Genomic DNA, 13634 nt, shown 5'->3' on the forward strand with positions numbered 1-13634 from the left:
TGGTTTATACATATGTGCCTGTGGATGTCCATACTTGACAAACCTCAGTACAAGTGAATAGAGGTAAGAATGATATTCCTAGTGGGTTGGGTGACAGAGCAAGTATTTATTAAGGCAGGCACCTTTCTTTGCATTTATATACACTAATCCATTCTATCTATACAATTTTGAAATGAATACTGGCTTTGATTTCCCCTTTCCATTTGAAGACACAACCCTGTTAAAGTGAAAAGACCAGGAATACAGAGACGATCAATAGTAGAAGTGCAATCTGAGCTTAACAGTGATCCTAATCCTGACTCCCTGAAAATACACTGCATCATAAAACAATTCTGATCACTGATCAGGGGCCTCCTTTGCACATGGCCCCATGATGTTCTGGAGACAGATGCTTTGAGGGATTTCAGAAGCCCATGTGGCCTACTTCACTTTATAAGAAAAGTCATCACAGGACACTTGACGTTTCAGCTAAAAACTGAAGCAAGTATTTGTCTATCCTGAGTTTAGAAGCAATCAGGTTATGCAGACCCTAGTTAGGCTTGGTAACAATGATAACTTCCAATGTATGCCTGCAATGCCAAGCAACTTCTAGATTTTCCTTAATCCTGTAAAAGTGATTGGTATGAAATCTGTGAGTCTCTGGCAGACATGGATATGAGGGCACCACTTGGGGATTAATCGTTTGAAGTGGCTAATCTGCTTGCAACTAAACCAAAGAGGTATGACAATGGAGCAAGGTCTCAGAAGCTTCCTGGCATATTAATACCTCAGCAAACAAAAACAATGAAGACTGAGGATATGTCTGGTAAATGAACAGCAGTTGCAGAAACCTTACAGGAAGCTTCAAGATAGCACTGGTAAGATTCTTAGAAATGATTCAGTTGTCTAAAAAAGCAATCATTCTGAGGTCTAATAAACACTTTGCAGTAATGATTATGATACAAATAGTGGGAGAGGAAGTGGAAAGAGTTGCAACAGAATGCATTTTAAATAAAAAAACATAGGAAAGTTAAGTATTGTCAATTTTCCAAAAAGTAAAATCACACAAAATCAATAAAATCACACAAATACTGTGATTGATTTTTGATGTTCATTTCATAATTGAGTCATTTGAATGAGAAATGAAACAAAAAAAAAGGTGGGATATGGGTTATAAGTCTGTGCCATCATGGCCATTTGGTGATACTCTTTGGAATTTTACAAAACAATAGGGAACTGAAGAGTAGCATCAGTCTCCATTGCCCTAACACAGAAGCAGGGTTGGGAGAATGTCCAACCTGTGGTCCATTTAAGGTCCACAAAATCGTGTGATCTGGCCCTGCCAGTGCAATCCTAGGCACAATATGAAACTCAAGATATCTATGTCAAATTAATTAAGTTGATAATTTTGTGTCACCCATGAATGAATGATATAAATATCACTTTGCCCTTGTTGGACAAAGAGTCCCCTGGCCCTCTAGTGGGAGAAAGGATACAATCCTTCATGTAAAGTCCGGAGTACAAGTTTCAGGAATATGTGTTCCAACAGAAGTAAGCCAAGAAATAATACAAGTCATTATGATTGTGGCTTGTTCAAGCACAGAAACCCGAAGGAGTTTGATGTGAGTGCAGGTGCTGTGGATGATTCAGAATTTGTTTCTTGCTTTTTCCTGGCCAGCACTGCCAAAGACCTTTATTTACAAAGGTTTAATATGTTTGAATGAATTTAATTGGCCATTAATACACAATATTTCAGCTGTCTCTACTGCTTTCAGTGAGTGTTCATGGTGTCCAGGAAAGACCTAGAAAATTAAATGTTTTATCCTTTCTAGCAAAGGTGAATTATATCAATAACTCAAGTTGGTTTTTCAGATCTGTTCAGGGAATTGCTATTAAGCAAGTACAATCATACTTTAGGGCAAATATGTCTTATTTTGGTAAGCATATATTATTGTTTTCTCTGGATTTTAATGAATTGATCCTTTTTGCAATTAAAATAAAGTCTTCAGAGAAATTTAATGTTATCTCCCTTTACATCTGATGTTCAAGCTTTTTAACACAAATTTCTATTTCAACATTATTCTGAAGGGAAGAGTCACTATATGTAGTGTTCTTGGCTAAAATATATTTCCACCTCTATTTATTTTGATTTTCTGTAAATATCATATCTTCCTTCGAACTGATAGACATAAAATTTATTGCCCATTATTAACATCTTTGAAAGTACTAGAACATGCTATTATTGGTAATATATTTATTTATAAAATAGTAATTATTACACTAAGAAAATAGGAAAAATCTTAATTTTAAGCATCAATCAGGTACTAAAGAGAGTATAATAGTAAATGATGGCAAGACAATTAAATCACAGGCTTTATATAGGTGTATGAAGAAACATAATTTTATTTTTTAAAGATTTATTTATTTTAAAGGTAGACTGATGGAGAGGGAGAGATGGAGAGAGACACAGATCTTCCATCCACAGGTTCACTCAACAAATTAGCAGCTACAGCCACATCTGGGCTAGGCCAAATCCTAGACCCAGGAACTCCATCCAGATCTCCTACGTGGGTAGCAGAGGCCAAAGTACTTGGATCATCCTCCATTGCCTTCCTAAACATATTATCAGGGAGCTGGATCCAAAGGAGAATAGTTGGGACTGAAACTAGCACTCCCATATAGAATGCCAATGTCATAAGTAATGGCTACATCCCTTGTACCACAATGCTGGCTCCCAGAAACATAAAAAAATACATTCTACAGAAAAGTCTTAAGTATACCAGATAAAGAAACCATTGGAAAAAAGTAAAACTTTTTTATACCTGTGATTATAGGTCATAGTCTAAGGAAAGTAGGCAGCACGTGTATACTAGTCCATTTGTTTGTTCCTCCAAGATAAAATTTCTAAGATACTCAGAACAAATGAATTACAGTTTTCTGAGATAATAAGAGGATAAGAAAATATTGTTATTCTTCTGGAAAAAAATTCAAAGTTGGAACTTTAATCAGGATCATTAGGAAATGTTAATATTGAGTGTCACGATGTGAAAATGTATATAAATATACTCAAATTCATAACATGAGTTAATGGCTTTCTTTATGACTGGGAAAGTAGCACATTTTTTCTGACCCAGATTTCTCATTTATGAAATGGATATAATAATTCCACCTCCATTTCAAGGTTGTTATGAGGATTAAATTGGATAATATATGTAAAAATGCAAAATAGGGATAAGACATGGTTAAGCAGTATAATCATTAACTACTGCTTTTAGTGTAGTCCTCAAAATAGTATAAATACTTTCCAATAATTTATTAATTGCAATAACTTTCATGTCTACCATCTTTTGTTTTCTTACGTGAAATGAGACATAACAGCCACTGGCAAACAATTTACTGTATTTTTCACATAATATGCTGGTCAGAAAATCATTTGGGGCTGTAGTTAACATAAATTCTAGCAACTATGTGCTAAAACATTGGCTAATCAATCTAGATCATTCATATATCCATTTGTTTCCTTCATTTGATTGTTTATTCTTTTGTTGAATGTAGTTACTGACTCTTTACTCTGAACCTGCCAATAAGGATACATCTGGGAAAACTCCAGATAAAGTCATTATTTTCTAATAACTTCTATAGATTCTATTCAGGAGAACTGGACAAATAAATAGATTCAGAAAAGGTAGGTAACTATTCTGGAAGCAAAAGAAGATATCAGACATAGGGGAACAATCTGGTAAGATGACATTGAATCACAGACTTGAAGGTTGCTGGGGGAAGCCACTTGCTGCTGTGTGTTAAAGCACTATGGAAAGAGAAAGCAGGTACAATTGACCTCTGGGGCCGAGGACTGCTTAGAGATTCCTGGAAGATCCGTGGTACCAGAATCGGGGAAAGAGGTAAGAGATCAGGTCAGACAGAAGGACCGATTTTGAGCGACTTTAGAGGTCATTGTAAAGACTTAAATTTTTGTTGTGATGAAGAGTAAAGAATCATTGAAGGGTTTTGAGCAAGGATCATATTAGTTGGAATACAAATAGATTACAAATTTGCTGTTATTATCCTTATCAAGACAGACAACAAAACTTGTGGCTCCATGAAGCACCTGCCACTCTGCCAGTCAGTGGGAAATTATGTGCAACAGGTTTTTCAGGCTCTCTAATCACTTTTCTACTGAACTCAAAGTCTAAATTAGAAAGATAAATAAAGGGCCAGCACTGTGGCATAGTAGGTAAAGCCACCACTTACAGTGCCAGAATCGTTTATGGGTGTCAGGTTCAAGTCCTGGCTGCTCCACTTCCAACCCAGCTCTCTGCTGTGGCCTGGGAAAGCAGTAGAAGATGGTCCAAGCTCTTGGGCCCTTGCACCCACGTTGGAGACTTGGGAATAGCTCCTGTTCCTGACGCCCATCTCTGGCCATTGTGGCCATTTGGGGAGTGAACCGGCAGATGGAAGGTCTCTTTCTCTTTCTTTCTGTTTCTCTCTGCCTCTCTGTAACTCTTCCATTCAAATAAATAAATAAATCTTTTTTTTTTTTAAAGGATAAGAGTGGGAACAGCCAGAGAGGAGAAAGAGTGTCCATTCATAGATCTCATTTCAGTTTTTCATACAATAACAGCAGATTTCAAAGGAGTAACTAACACTGAATTAATGCTGTTTCAAAGGATGACAACAGCCACAGGTTTCCCAAAGTGTGAATTTTTTTAGTTTTTCTGAGTAGTTGCTGTGTGACCTTTAGGAGAGCCATGTATTCTGTGCCTCAGCTCCCTTGTCTTCACCATACCTAAGTTTATCTCACAGGCTCGTTGTGAGCAGATAAGTGCTTGGCACACAACAAATGTTAAGTGTTTATTATTATTAATGGCAACATTGGATTAATAATGAGTTAGTTTTGACTGCCACATGATATTTAACAAAACCTGATATTATTTAATATGCACCACTAAATTAAGGGGTACTTTAAGAAAAAAATAAGAGACTACAGGAATATTAAGTGAACTAATTGATTTTTAATTACACCTGAGAAATTTTAAAATCTTAATGAAAATTGGAAATACATGTAGGGTTTATGATCATGGATATTCTATATATTCTATCAATTTTCTGATTTCTCATTTGGAATAAAGCTCAAAATCGAAGAATATTCATCTTAAAATCACCAGTGTTTTCTAAAGAAGGACTTGTATAACTATTTTCAATATAAAAGGCTAAAACTAATTGATTTTTACATGGTATTAGTAATTTTAAATATTTAAATTTAAATATTAAATTAGAAATGTAATATTTATATAACAAGAATGTGGTTAAAAATTAAAAATATGATTTTTTACTAACAGGTATAGCATGAGATCCATTAGGTAAGACTATTTCTTGCCATGAGCCTGACTACCTTAAATTAGAAATCACTAATTATGGATGCATGTACCAAAATATGACTGCTCTAGCAAATGATGAATTTACATATACAATGACTTTAATCAAAGGCTCCCATTTGATTGCACAATTACCTGTTTTGCATTTTGTATATGTGACTCAGTATTTGTATATGAATTCAATTATTTTGTTGGTACAACTTAGAAATCCATATTTGATTTATTAGGGCATTAGTTCTCTGCCATTTATAGTAATATGGATTTAGTTTTTCTTGATTAGAAGAACTGAACTCCCAGGAAGAACATGAGAAATGGTTTTACGTCTAATCACAACAGACAGGAATGCTTCCATACTCCTATTCTTTGCTAAAAAAAGGAAAAACATGCTTTTTAACACCCAATTTTGCTGTTTTTTTTTTCCCTTTCTATTTGGAATTTATCACAAAATTTTAAGGAAGACTTTGGTTCACAGGGAGAACCCTTGAGTGGCAATCATATTGAGCCCACTCAATTTTCCACATTGTTAGTCTCTAAATGATGGGAGTCAGCTGTTGATCCCTACTACTCTTAAGCAATAGAGAAAATTTAGGGCTTGTAAAAACTACCAAATTTATAGTCCTGGAGACAGATGTTATCTGTGGAGTTTCTGGAAGAAAAATAGCCTGAAATGCAGCGAGGCAAAACTTTTATTACGGTCTCGCTGAACATTCAAGATTCTCTGTGGCCCTCAATGAGGACAGTGTAGTAGAGTAATCACAGCCTTACAGCAAACAGCCTATTTACTGTGAGGTATTTGTTTCCAGTGAAGTCATTCTGACATTTCCACTGTGACATAAGCTTGCTTAAAATTCAAAGTTATTCACAACTTCACCATTAGAGGGTTCTCTACATAACAGATAGGTCTTTGGTAATAGCAGGGGGCTTCTTCCTTCTGAATCTTTCAGACCAATGCCTTTTCTGCATGACTTTGGAGATCACCCTTAAGGATTTACCTGAGATACAATATGGGAATCTAAGCAGATCTCAAACCCCTGTTGTTTCCCTTGTTACTTACATACAAACATGTACTTGTCAAAACAGAATCCTACATTAGCGCAAGAGTTAGAAATTCAGTTTGTAAAAATTCACAATGTTGCCAACTTTGCCATGATACCAAGCTGAATTGATAAAAAGACACCAGGGAGATCCTTTCAAAATCTCTGAATTTCTGAACTTTGAATCTTATCTACCTCCATGTTGAATTTCCATAATGAATTTCATATAGGATACTTATTTGACCTACTATTATTGAAATAACCCAGGTTACATCTGTTTATGTCTTTTCAACAATATTTTGTATTTTGCTTTCTTCCAGTGTTCATTTTCAATCCCCTCAGAAAATGAGTATACCATAGTAGTTAAAATATACTATAGGGGTCAGTGTTATGGTGTAGTGGTAAAACTGCTACCCATTATGGAATCTCATATGGGCACTGGTTCAAGACCTGGCTGCTCCACTTTCAACTCAGCTCCCTGCTAATGTACCTGGGAAGGCAGCAGAAAATGGCCCAAGTGTTTGGGATCCTGAAACCCAGACTACAGATTAGGGTGGAGTTCCAGGTTCCTGGCTTCAGCCTGGCCCATCCCCGGCCATTGCAGCCATTTGGGAAGTGAACCAGCAGATAGAAGATCTCATTTCTCTTTCTCTCTCTCTCTTTCTCCTACATCCCTCTTTTTTTTTTCTCTCTCCCTTCTCTGTGACTCTACTGTTCAAGTGAATAAATAACTTTTCTAACAAATATATCCTATAATAATTGCAGTCAAACATATCAGCTGTAGAAGAGCAAACCATACCTCCAGGTATACTGGCTCTTGTTTGGTCTTTTTTACAACAACCTTGGGCTTGGCCTCATAACTTACCTTGACCAACCAGATTTTAGCAAGCATTATATAGGGAAGGAATTTCCAGTGGGGCCTGTTTTTCAGAATACTCCTTGGAAATCAGGTTCATGCTAGGTGGAAAGTCTAGGCTATTCTGCCACGTGGAAAGCATCTGGAGGATGAGTCGCCATTAAAGAAGAGAGGCCACATGGGGAAATGAAGCCTCCAGTTATGCTCCTACTTCAGTGTAGCCACAGGAGCGGGTCCAGCCAAAACGTGGTGGAACAGAATAGCTACCCAGTCTACCCACGCAATCATGGGGAATAACAAGAAGTTATTTAAAGCCAATGAGATTAAGAGTGTTTGTAAAAACAGTGAGAGAATTCTTGCATTTTGGATCACTATCCAGTTTAGCACTGTGAGTTGGGTGAAGAGTTTAAGGCTTACTATCCTCAGATGCTCCAGTTCTACAGAATTGGAAATGATTGTACTAACCCACAAAATTGTGGAATAGATTGAAGAAAATAATAAAGAGTATAATTCAATAGTGATTTAGATGCTTTATGAATAAGTACATTTACTTATACTCTATATTAATATCACATTAAAAATTGATATGAAAAAATACGCTAAATAAAAAATAATTACAATCAATGCTTCTCAACGACTACCACCATTATAACAAATATCACCACTATTAGCACTAATGCCAACACTAACACCCCTAATATTCCACCAATACATTCCTGATAGTGTTTCACAATTCTCTTAGCATCTACAGAGATTCAAAGTAGGGGGAGATTTAAAGAAGAAGGTGACATATTCTATAACTTTGGATTAAAGGTATTTATGGACCTTTATTTTGTTTGATTTTTAAGTAAATGAGTTCTTTTGTAGACCACTGATGGTGTGGTTCCATTCTTTTGACCTTAGTATTCAATCTTTTTGAAGATTTTTTCCTGGTATTATTAATTGTGATTGAAGCAAAAGAAAACTGAAACACAGATTGTGTATGATTGTGTCTTGAGTGTAAAAAAAAAATACAGTTTGAAACTTGGACCTCATGTATTACAAGTAAAAATGAGAAACATTATAAAGGGGAATAATCCATGCATGCTGAAATAAGGCTAGGAAAGGTGGTGGTGTGTGGTCTTAATACACTGGCTTCAGGAGCCAGTGTATTAAGGGTTGTGGTATAACGGGTAAAACTACCACCTGTGATGCCAGCATTCTATATCAGTGCCGGTTCCTATCTCAGCTGCTCAACTTCCTATCCAGGTCCCTGCTAATGGGAAAAGCATCAGAAGATGGCCCAAATGTTTGGGCCCCTGCCCCCCACACAGGAGACTCAGATGAAGCTCCTAGCCCCTGGCCTCCGCCTGGCCCAGTGCGAGCCATTGCAGCCATCTGGGGAGCCAGCAGATCGAAGATCTCTCTCACTCATACTCTCGCACTTTCATTCTGTCTCTCCTTCTCTCTCGGTAACTCTTTCAAATAAATAAATCTTTTTAAAAATTTGGCTTCAAAGATTTGATCTTGGTTAAAATCATCTTGGATGGTCATTCAATTTAAAATCCCTGATCACTATACCCCCAACTTTACATCTGTATTTGTAACAATTGTGCAAATATATGTTTGTACCGTTTGATTTGCAATGCACTGAAATCAAGTGGACTTTATTAATGCAAGTTCAGGTATCTCATGATTTAATTTTTTGATGCTTGGAGTTTTCCAAGGACACATGGATCTACTCATGTGAGGAGTTGCGTATATTTTAAAAAGATGTATTTATGTATTTATTTATTTAGAGTGACAGAGATAAAAAGGAATAGATAGAGATACAGAAGATACATAGAAATATAGACGTTCTATCTAATAGTTCCCCAAATTGTTGTAACAGGCAGGATTGATCTAGTCAGAAGCCAAGAGCCTGAAACTCTATCCAGGTCTCCCACATTGCTGGCGGGCACACAAGCATTTGGAACATTTTCTGCTATTTTCCCAGGTGCATTAGCAGGAAGATGCACTGGAAGCAGAACACCCAAGACTGGGATGCCAGAGAATTAACCTGCCAGCCACAAGGCCAGCCACAGGAGTTGCATGTTCTAGCCAGAGTATGCATTTGTATGTGTCATCTCTTCTTTCTACCTTTCCGTTCCCATTCTCCACTTCCAGCATACAGGCAATACTGACATGCTCTGAACATATGAGTAGGTTCTTGGTGCTTACAAATGTGGCCCACAGACTATCAGTAACATCAGCATCACTTGAGAGCTGCTGAAAATGCATATTCTTAGGAACATTTACCATGGGTTCAACAGGGAGCTGGAGCATCAACGCTTGGATAGCAGGCTTCCTCTTGAGGGACTTTGAGTTAATTTGGTCTTGATGGTGCTCAGCAGTTACTTTTTATCTCAAATTTACAGATGATTCAAATAAACACTCCAGCTTAAGGAGCACTGATCCAGAATAAAAGTTTTAGTACAAAAGTTCAGATTGATTTTGCAAATTGTACTTCCATGGCCTTCTCCAAGGCTTCTACAATCCTCTGGGTTTAAGGAAGTTTCTGATTTATTTACACCAGTGACTTAGGCCTGTTGACCATTAAAATGGTAACTCACCCTCACTTGCATAACCATTCTGTTTTTGAACATCTGTGGGATCTGAACAAGCTGAGGACTACATTAGGTGTCACTCATAATTTTGATGGACTGTGATACAAAACCAAAACCATCATACTATATTTGCAAGACTAAAATCAACAACTTTCTGCTTTTTTTTGCAGACATAAATTTAGTACACTGTATATTCACAGGCTTAATTCACCATTAGCCATAATATTCATCAAGTGAAAATTAGGAAGACCATAGTTCCACAGGAGTATCAACAAGGGCTAAAAATGACAATCATATGATAAAATGTCCATTTCATTCCTATACTTTTTTTGCAATCTACTTTCAAACTCAGGAATGATGATAATGTCTTCTTGTTTTATGGCCGTGGCTACCAAATACCCACACCATGTTGTTGTTTTTTGTAATATGACTACTATAAGGTGATGGTATGATTGCCTTTGAATAGATTATAGTATTTGAAGAATACCATTAAAAAATAAAATTTTACATTTTTATCACTTGACAATTACCTGACTCAAAGTCATTGATTATTCTTAATCCTGTACAGTTTACCACAGATTAATAAGATGAGAGGGAATACAGAGGGAGTTAGTAAAGGCCAGCTTCTTGTGACTAGATGAAAACTGGGCACTTCTGTTGTCATCCTATGATTGATCTTTACACAGTGAAATAAAAGCACTAAAACAAATGCAAATCAAGTGCTTCAAAATTAGGGTCATGATTGAAGGAGCAATAGGGAGAGGATTTGCAGTGTGACTCCTGGGCTTTGGCATCATCCAGAAGTACATAGAGATGCATTTTCTTGGACCCTGCTTCAGATTCACTGAATTAGAACCTGCACTTTGACATGATAGACCAGCCAACACATAGGCATATTAAACTTTGAGAAGCAATCACCAATACAACATAAAGTAAGACTCTCCAAAGATTTTTCCTCTCCAACATTTGTTTCTCCCTAAATCACACCACGTAACATCCGTCACTAATTGCCATATTATTTCTTATTCAAAACCTATGTAAACTTTTGTTAAACTTCCAAACTTCCTTCCTGTCTGCCACCACTCTGGTCATCTTCTGTTTTACCAAAAAGTCTTTTCCAAAGTACAGGGTAGGGGCAATATGAAAGTGCTCTTTCATAATCTTTCCCTTATTGCAACTGTATGTGGAGGAAAACTGGTAACCACTCAAGGAAGTAAAATGGGTAACAATCTGATGATATAAACTCTTATCTTTTTATAAAGTACGGCAATGTAAAAAGAATTATTGAAAATATCAATTTGGCAGTCCAGGAAATGCATACATATATGTTGGGTTTAATCTCTTAGGGCAGACATAACAAGGTAGCAACTTATCTTAGTATTCAAAGAATACACATAGAAAAGTAAGGACACTATGTTTAGTCATGCAAATTCTTTTTCTTCCTGCCCTTCTTTTTAAATTATGAGAGAAAACAAAAAAAGTAAGCACTTGTATCAGTAAGTGTTGGGCATATCACTATAAATATAAACACTGGAAGATATTTCTTATAACACTGAAACAAGATATTACTTCTCTGAGAGATTGTTAAAGTTTGAATATGTGAAACATCTGTGGAAAAGGCACCCCTCCACTGACAAAATCAAATTGAAAACTAAAATCTTAGTTTTAATTGAAAAAGAAAAGAATGAGTATTTTAAAATGTCTAATAAATTGCCTGAGGAAAACTCATTCAACAAAATTAATTAACCAAAGGTTTTAGAGGCAAAATAAATCATTTTGAATCTCAGAAAGAAAAACATTTCATGCATATTTGAGAAGAAAAACCAAACTCACCACAGTTGCTCAGCTAATGCAGGGGCACCATCATCTGAAATAACAGAAATATATTTTTATTATAATAAAAATCACCAAAAGCTTTTAAAATATCTTCAAATACTTAACAAATATATCCATAGAAGTAAAATAAATCAGCAATGAAGATACTGTGTATATCAATCACTTAGCTTTCTGTTGAAAGTGTTTCTTCACCATGATTTTAGGGCCAAAATAGATAAGAAGTTCTTTTTTATTCAAGCCTTCCTAACGTGGTATATTTTGTATTGATATTTTCTTCTGACAGCAGGTTTAAAAGGTAGAAAGAAATAGATTCATCAACTTAATACAATCTTGTTTCCGATACAAACACAATCTTGAAATACTGTAACACACAGCCCTGATAGTGCCACACACATCACCTTCCTGAGCTCAGAAATTCTCTTTAGTCTATACAGAAAAGATGCTGAACTATTTGGTATACTGTTCAGGTTCCTTGCTTAGCTGCTCCTATTCTAACTTTCTAAGATTCTCTTCTGTAATTTTTTAATGCACACTCATTCTACCCTTCAAGTTTATTTACCACTATTTTCTGATGTTTCCCTAAATGAAAATTTTATAAAATATTTATTTCTTCATTTTTCTTTTTTTTTTTGAAAGGAAGTGAGAGGGGGAGAGAGAGAGGAGAGAAAGGGAGGGAGGGAGGGAGGGAGAGGGAGAGAGAGAGAGAGAGAGGGAGAGAGAGAAAGAGTGATTGATTTTCTGTTCTCTGGACATTTGTCCAACATCCGCATGCAGCAAAGTAGGATCTATGCCAGACTAAATCCAGGAGCCAGAAACTCCATCCAGGTCTCCCACATGGGTGGCAAGCACTAAAATCTTTGGGATACCATCTGCTGCCCCCCAAATGCATTAGCAGGAAACTAGATTAGAAGCAGAGGAAGTACTTGATCTTAGGAATTCTGATACAGGATGTAGGTATTCCAAGTAGTAGGTTAACCTGCTGTGCAATAAATTTGCCTCTATTGGTAAATTATTTTAGGGGTGCCGGTGCTGTGGCATAGCTGCCTGCAGTGCCTGCATCCCATACGGGCATCATTTGGAGTCCTGGCTGCTCCACTTCTAATCTAGCTCTCTGCTATGGCCTGGGAAAGCTGTGGAAGGTGGTCCAAGCACTTGGGCCCCGGCACCCAGAAGGGAGAACCACAAGAAGCCTTTTATTACTGGCTTCAGATCAGCTCAGCTCCAGCCACTGAGGAGTGAACCAGCAGACAGAAGACCTCTCTCTCTCTCTGCCTCTTCCTCTCTATAACTCTACCTTTCCAATAAATAAATAAGTCTTTAAAAAAAATTTTAGGCCATATCTTTCAGACTTTTTTATAGTATACAAGAGTATTCTTTTTTGAAAAATTAAGAGTGTAGACATTTTCTTCAGGCCTAAATTTTGTATGGAAAGGTAATAATAATTACAGGGACTATGATGTCACTACATATGTTTTAAATGAGTGTCCTGAGGAATAGTGACGGATTTGCCTTAAACTAAACAGGGTTACCCTGGCAACAAAACTAAAATTAATAGCATCATCATAGACAACAGAACCTGGAATTTTGTGGAGAATGAACTTATATCATTTCCTTATTGGTAATTCTATACTCCTACCAACTAAACCAAATCAGATCCTGTCTCTGAGAAACATACACGTGCATTATACACCACATTGCTTCATCCTTTGGTCTCCTGCTTGACTTTAGTTTGAAGCAAACAATTATTTGCAGTTACTTATACCAGTTTTTATTTTGCTTTGTTCTGTTTGCCTCATATGATTTTAGACTGGCTATTCCCCCTTTTTAAGGAATTTTTAGTTTTCATGAAATGTTATATATCAAGAAAGTATATTACTGTACTGTATAAAATTTTAGATTATTAAAAGGTTCTAACAAGAGAATTTAAGTAAAAGCAATGCTTTCTTAATTTGCTAAGTGATAGAGAATT

At 36.3% G+C, this 13634-nt stretch overlaps 1 protein-coding gene across 2 annotated transcripts in view; it reads right to left on the reverse strand.

Annotated features, from left to right (window-relative positions):
- Positions 1-13634, reverse strand: part of PTPRD (protein tyrosine phosphatase receptor type D) — a 1783257-nt gene that overhangs the window by 1125955 nt on the left and 643668 nt on the right. For both annotated transcript variants that reach the window (XM_089316625.1, XM_089316627.1), the window contains one exon: positions 11663-11696. The gene's annotated coding sequence lies outside the window, so the exon portion shown is untranslated. The remainder of the gene's footprint in view (positions 1-11662; positions 11697-13634) is intronic.

The sequence above is a fragment of the Oryctolagus cuniculus genome, chromosome 1 (genome assembly GCF_051225735.1).
Source record: "Oryctolagus cuniculus isolate XC-2025 breed Fujian yellow rabbit chromosome 1, ASM5122573v1, whole genome shotgun sequence".
In the NCBI taxonomy this organism is placed as follows: Eukaryota; Metazoa; Chordata; class Mammalia; order Lagomorpha; family Leporidae; genus Oryctolagus; species Oryctolagus cuniculus.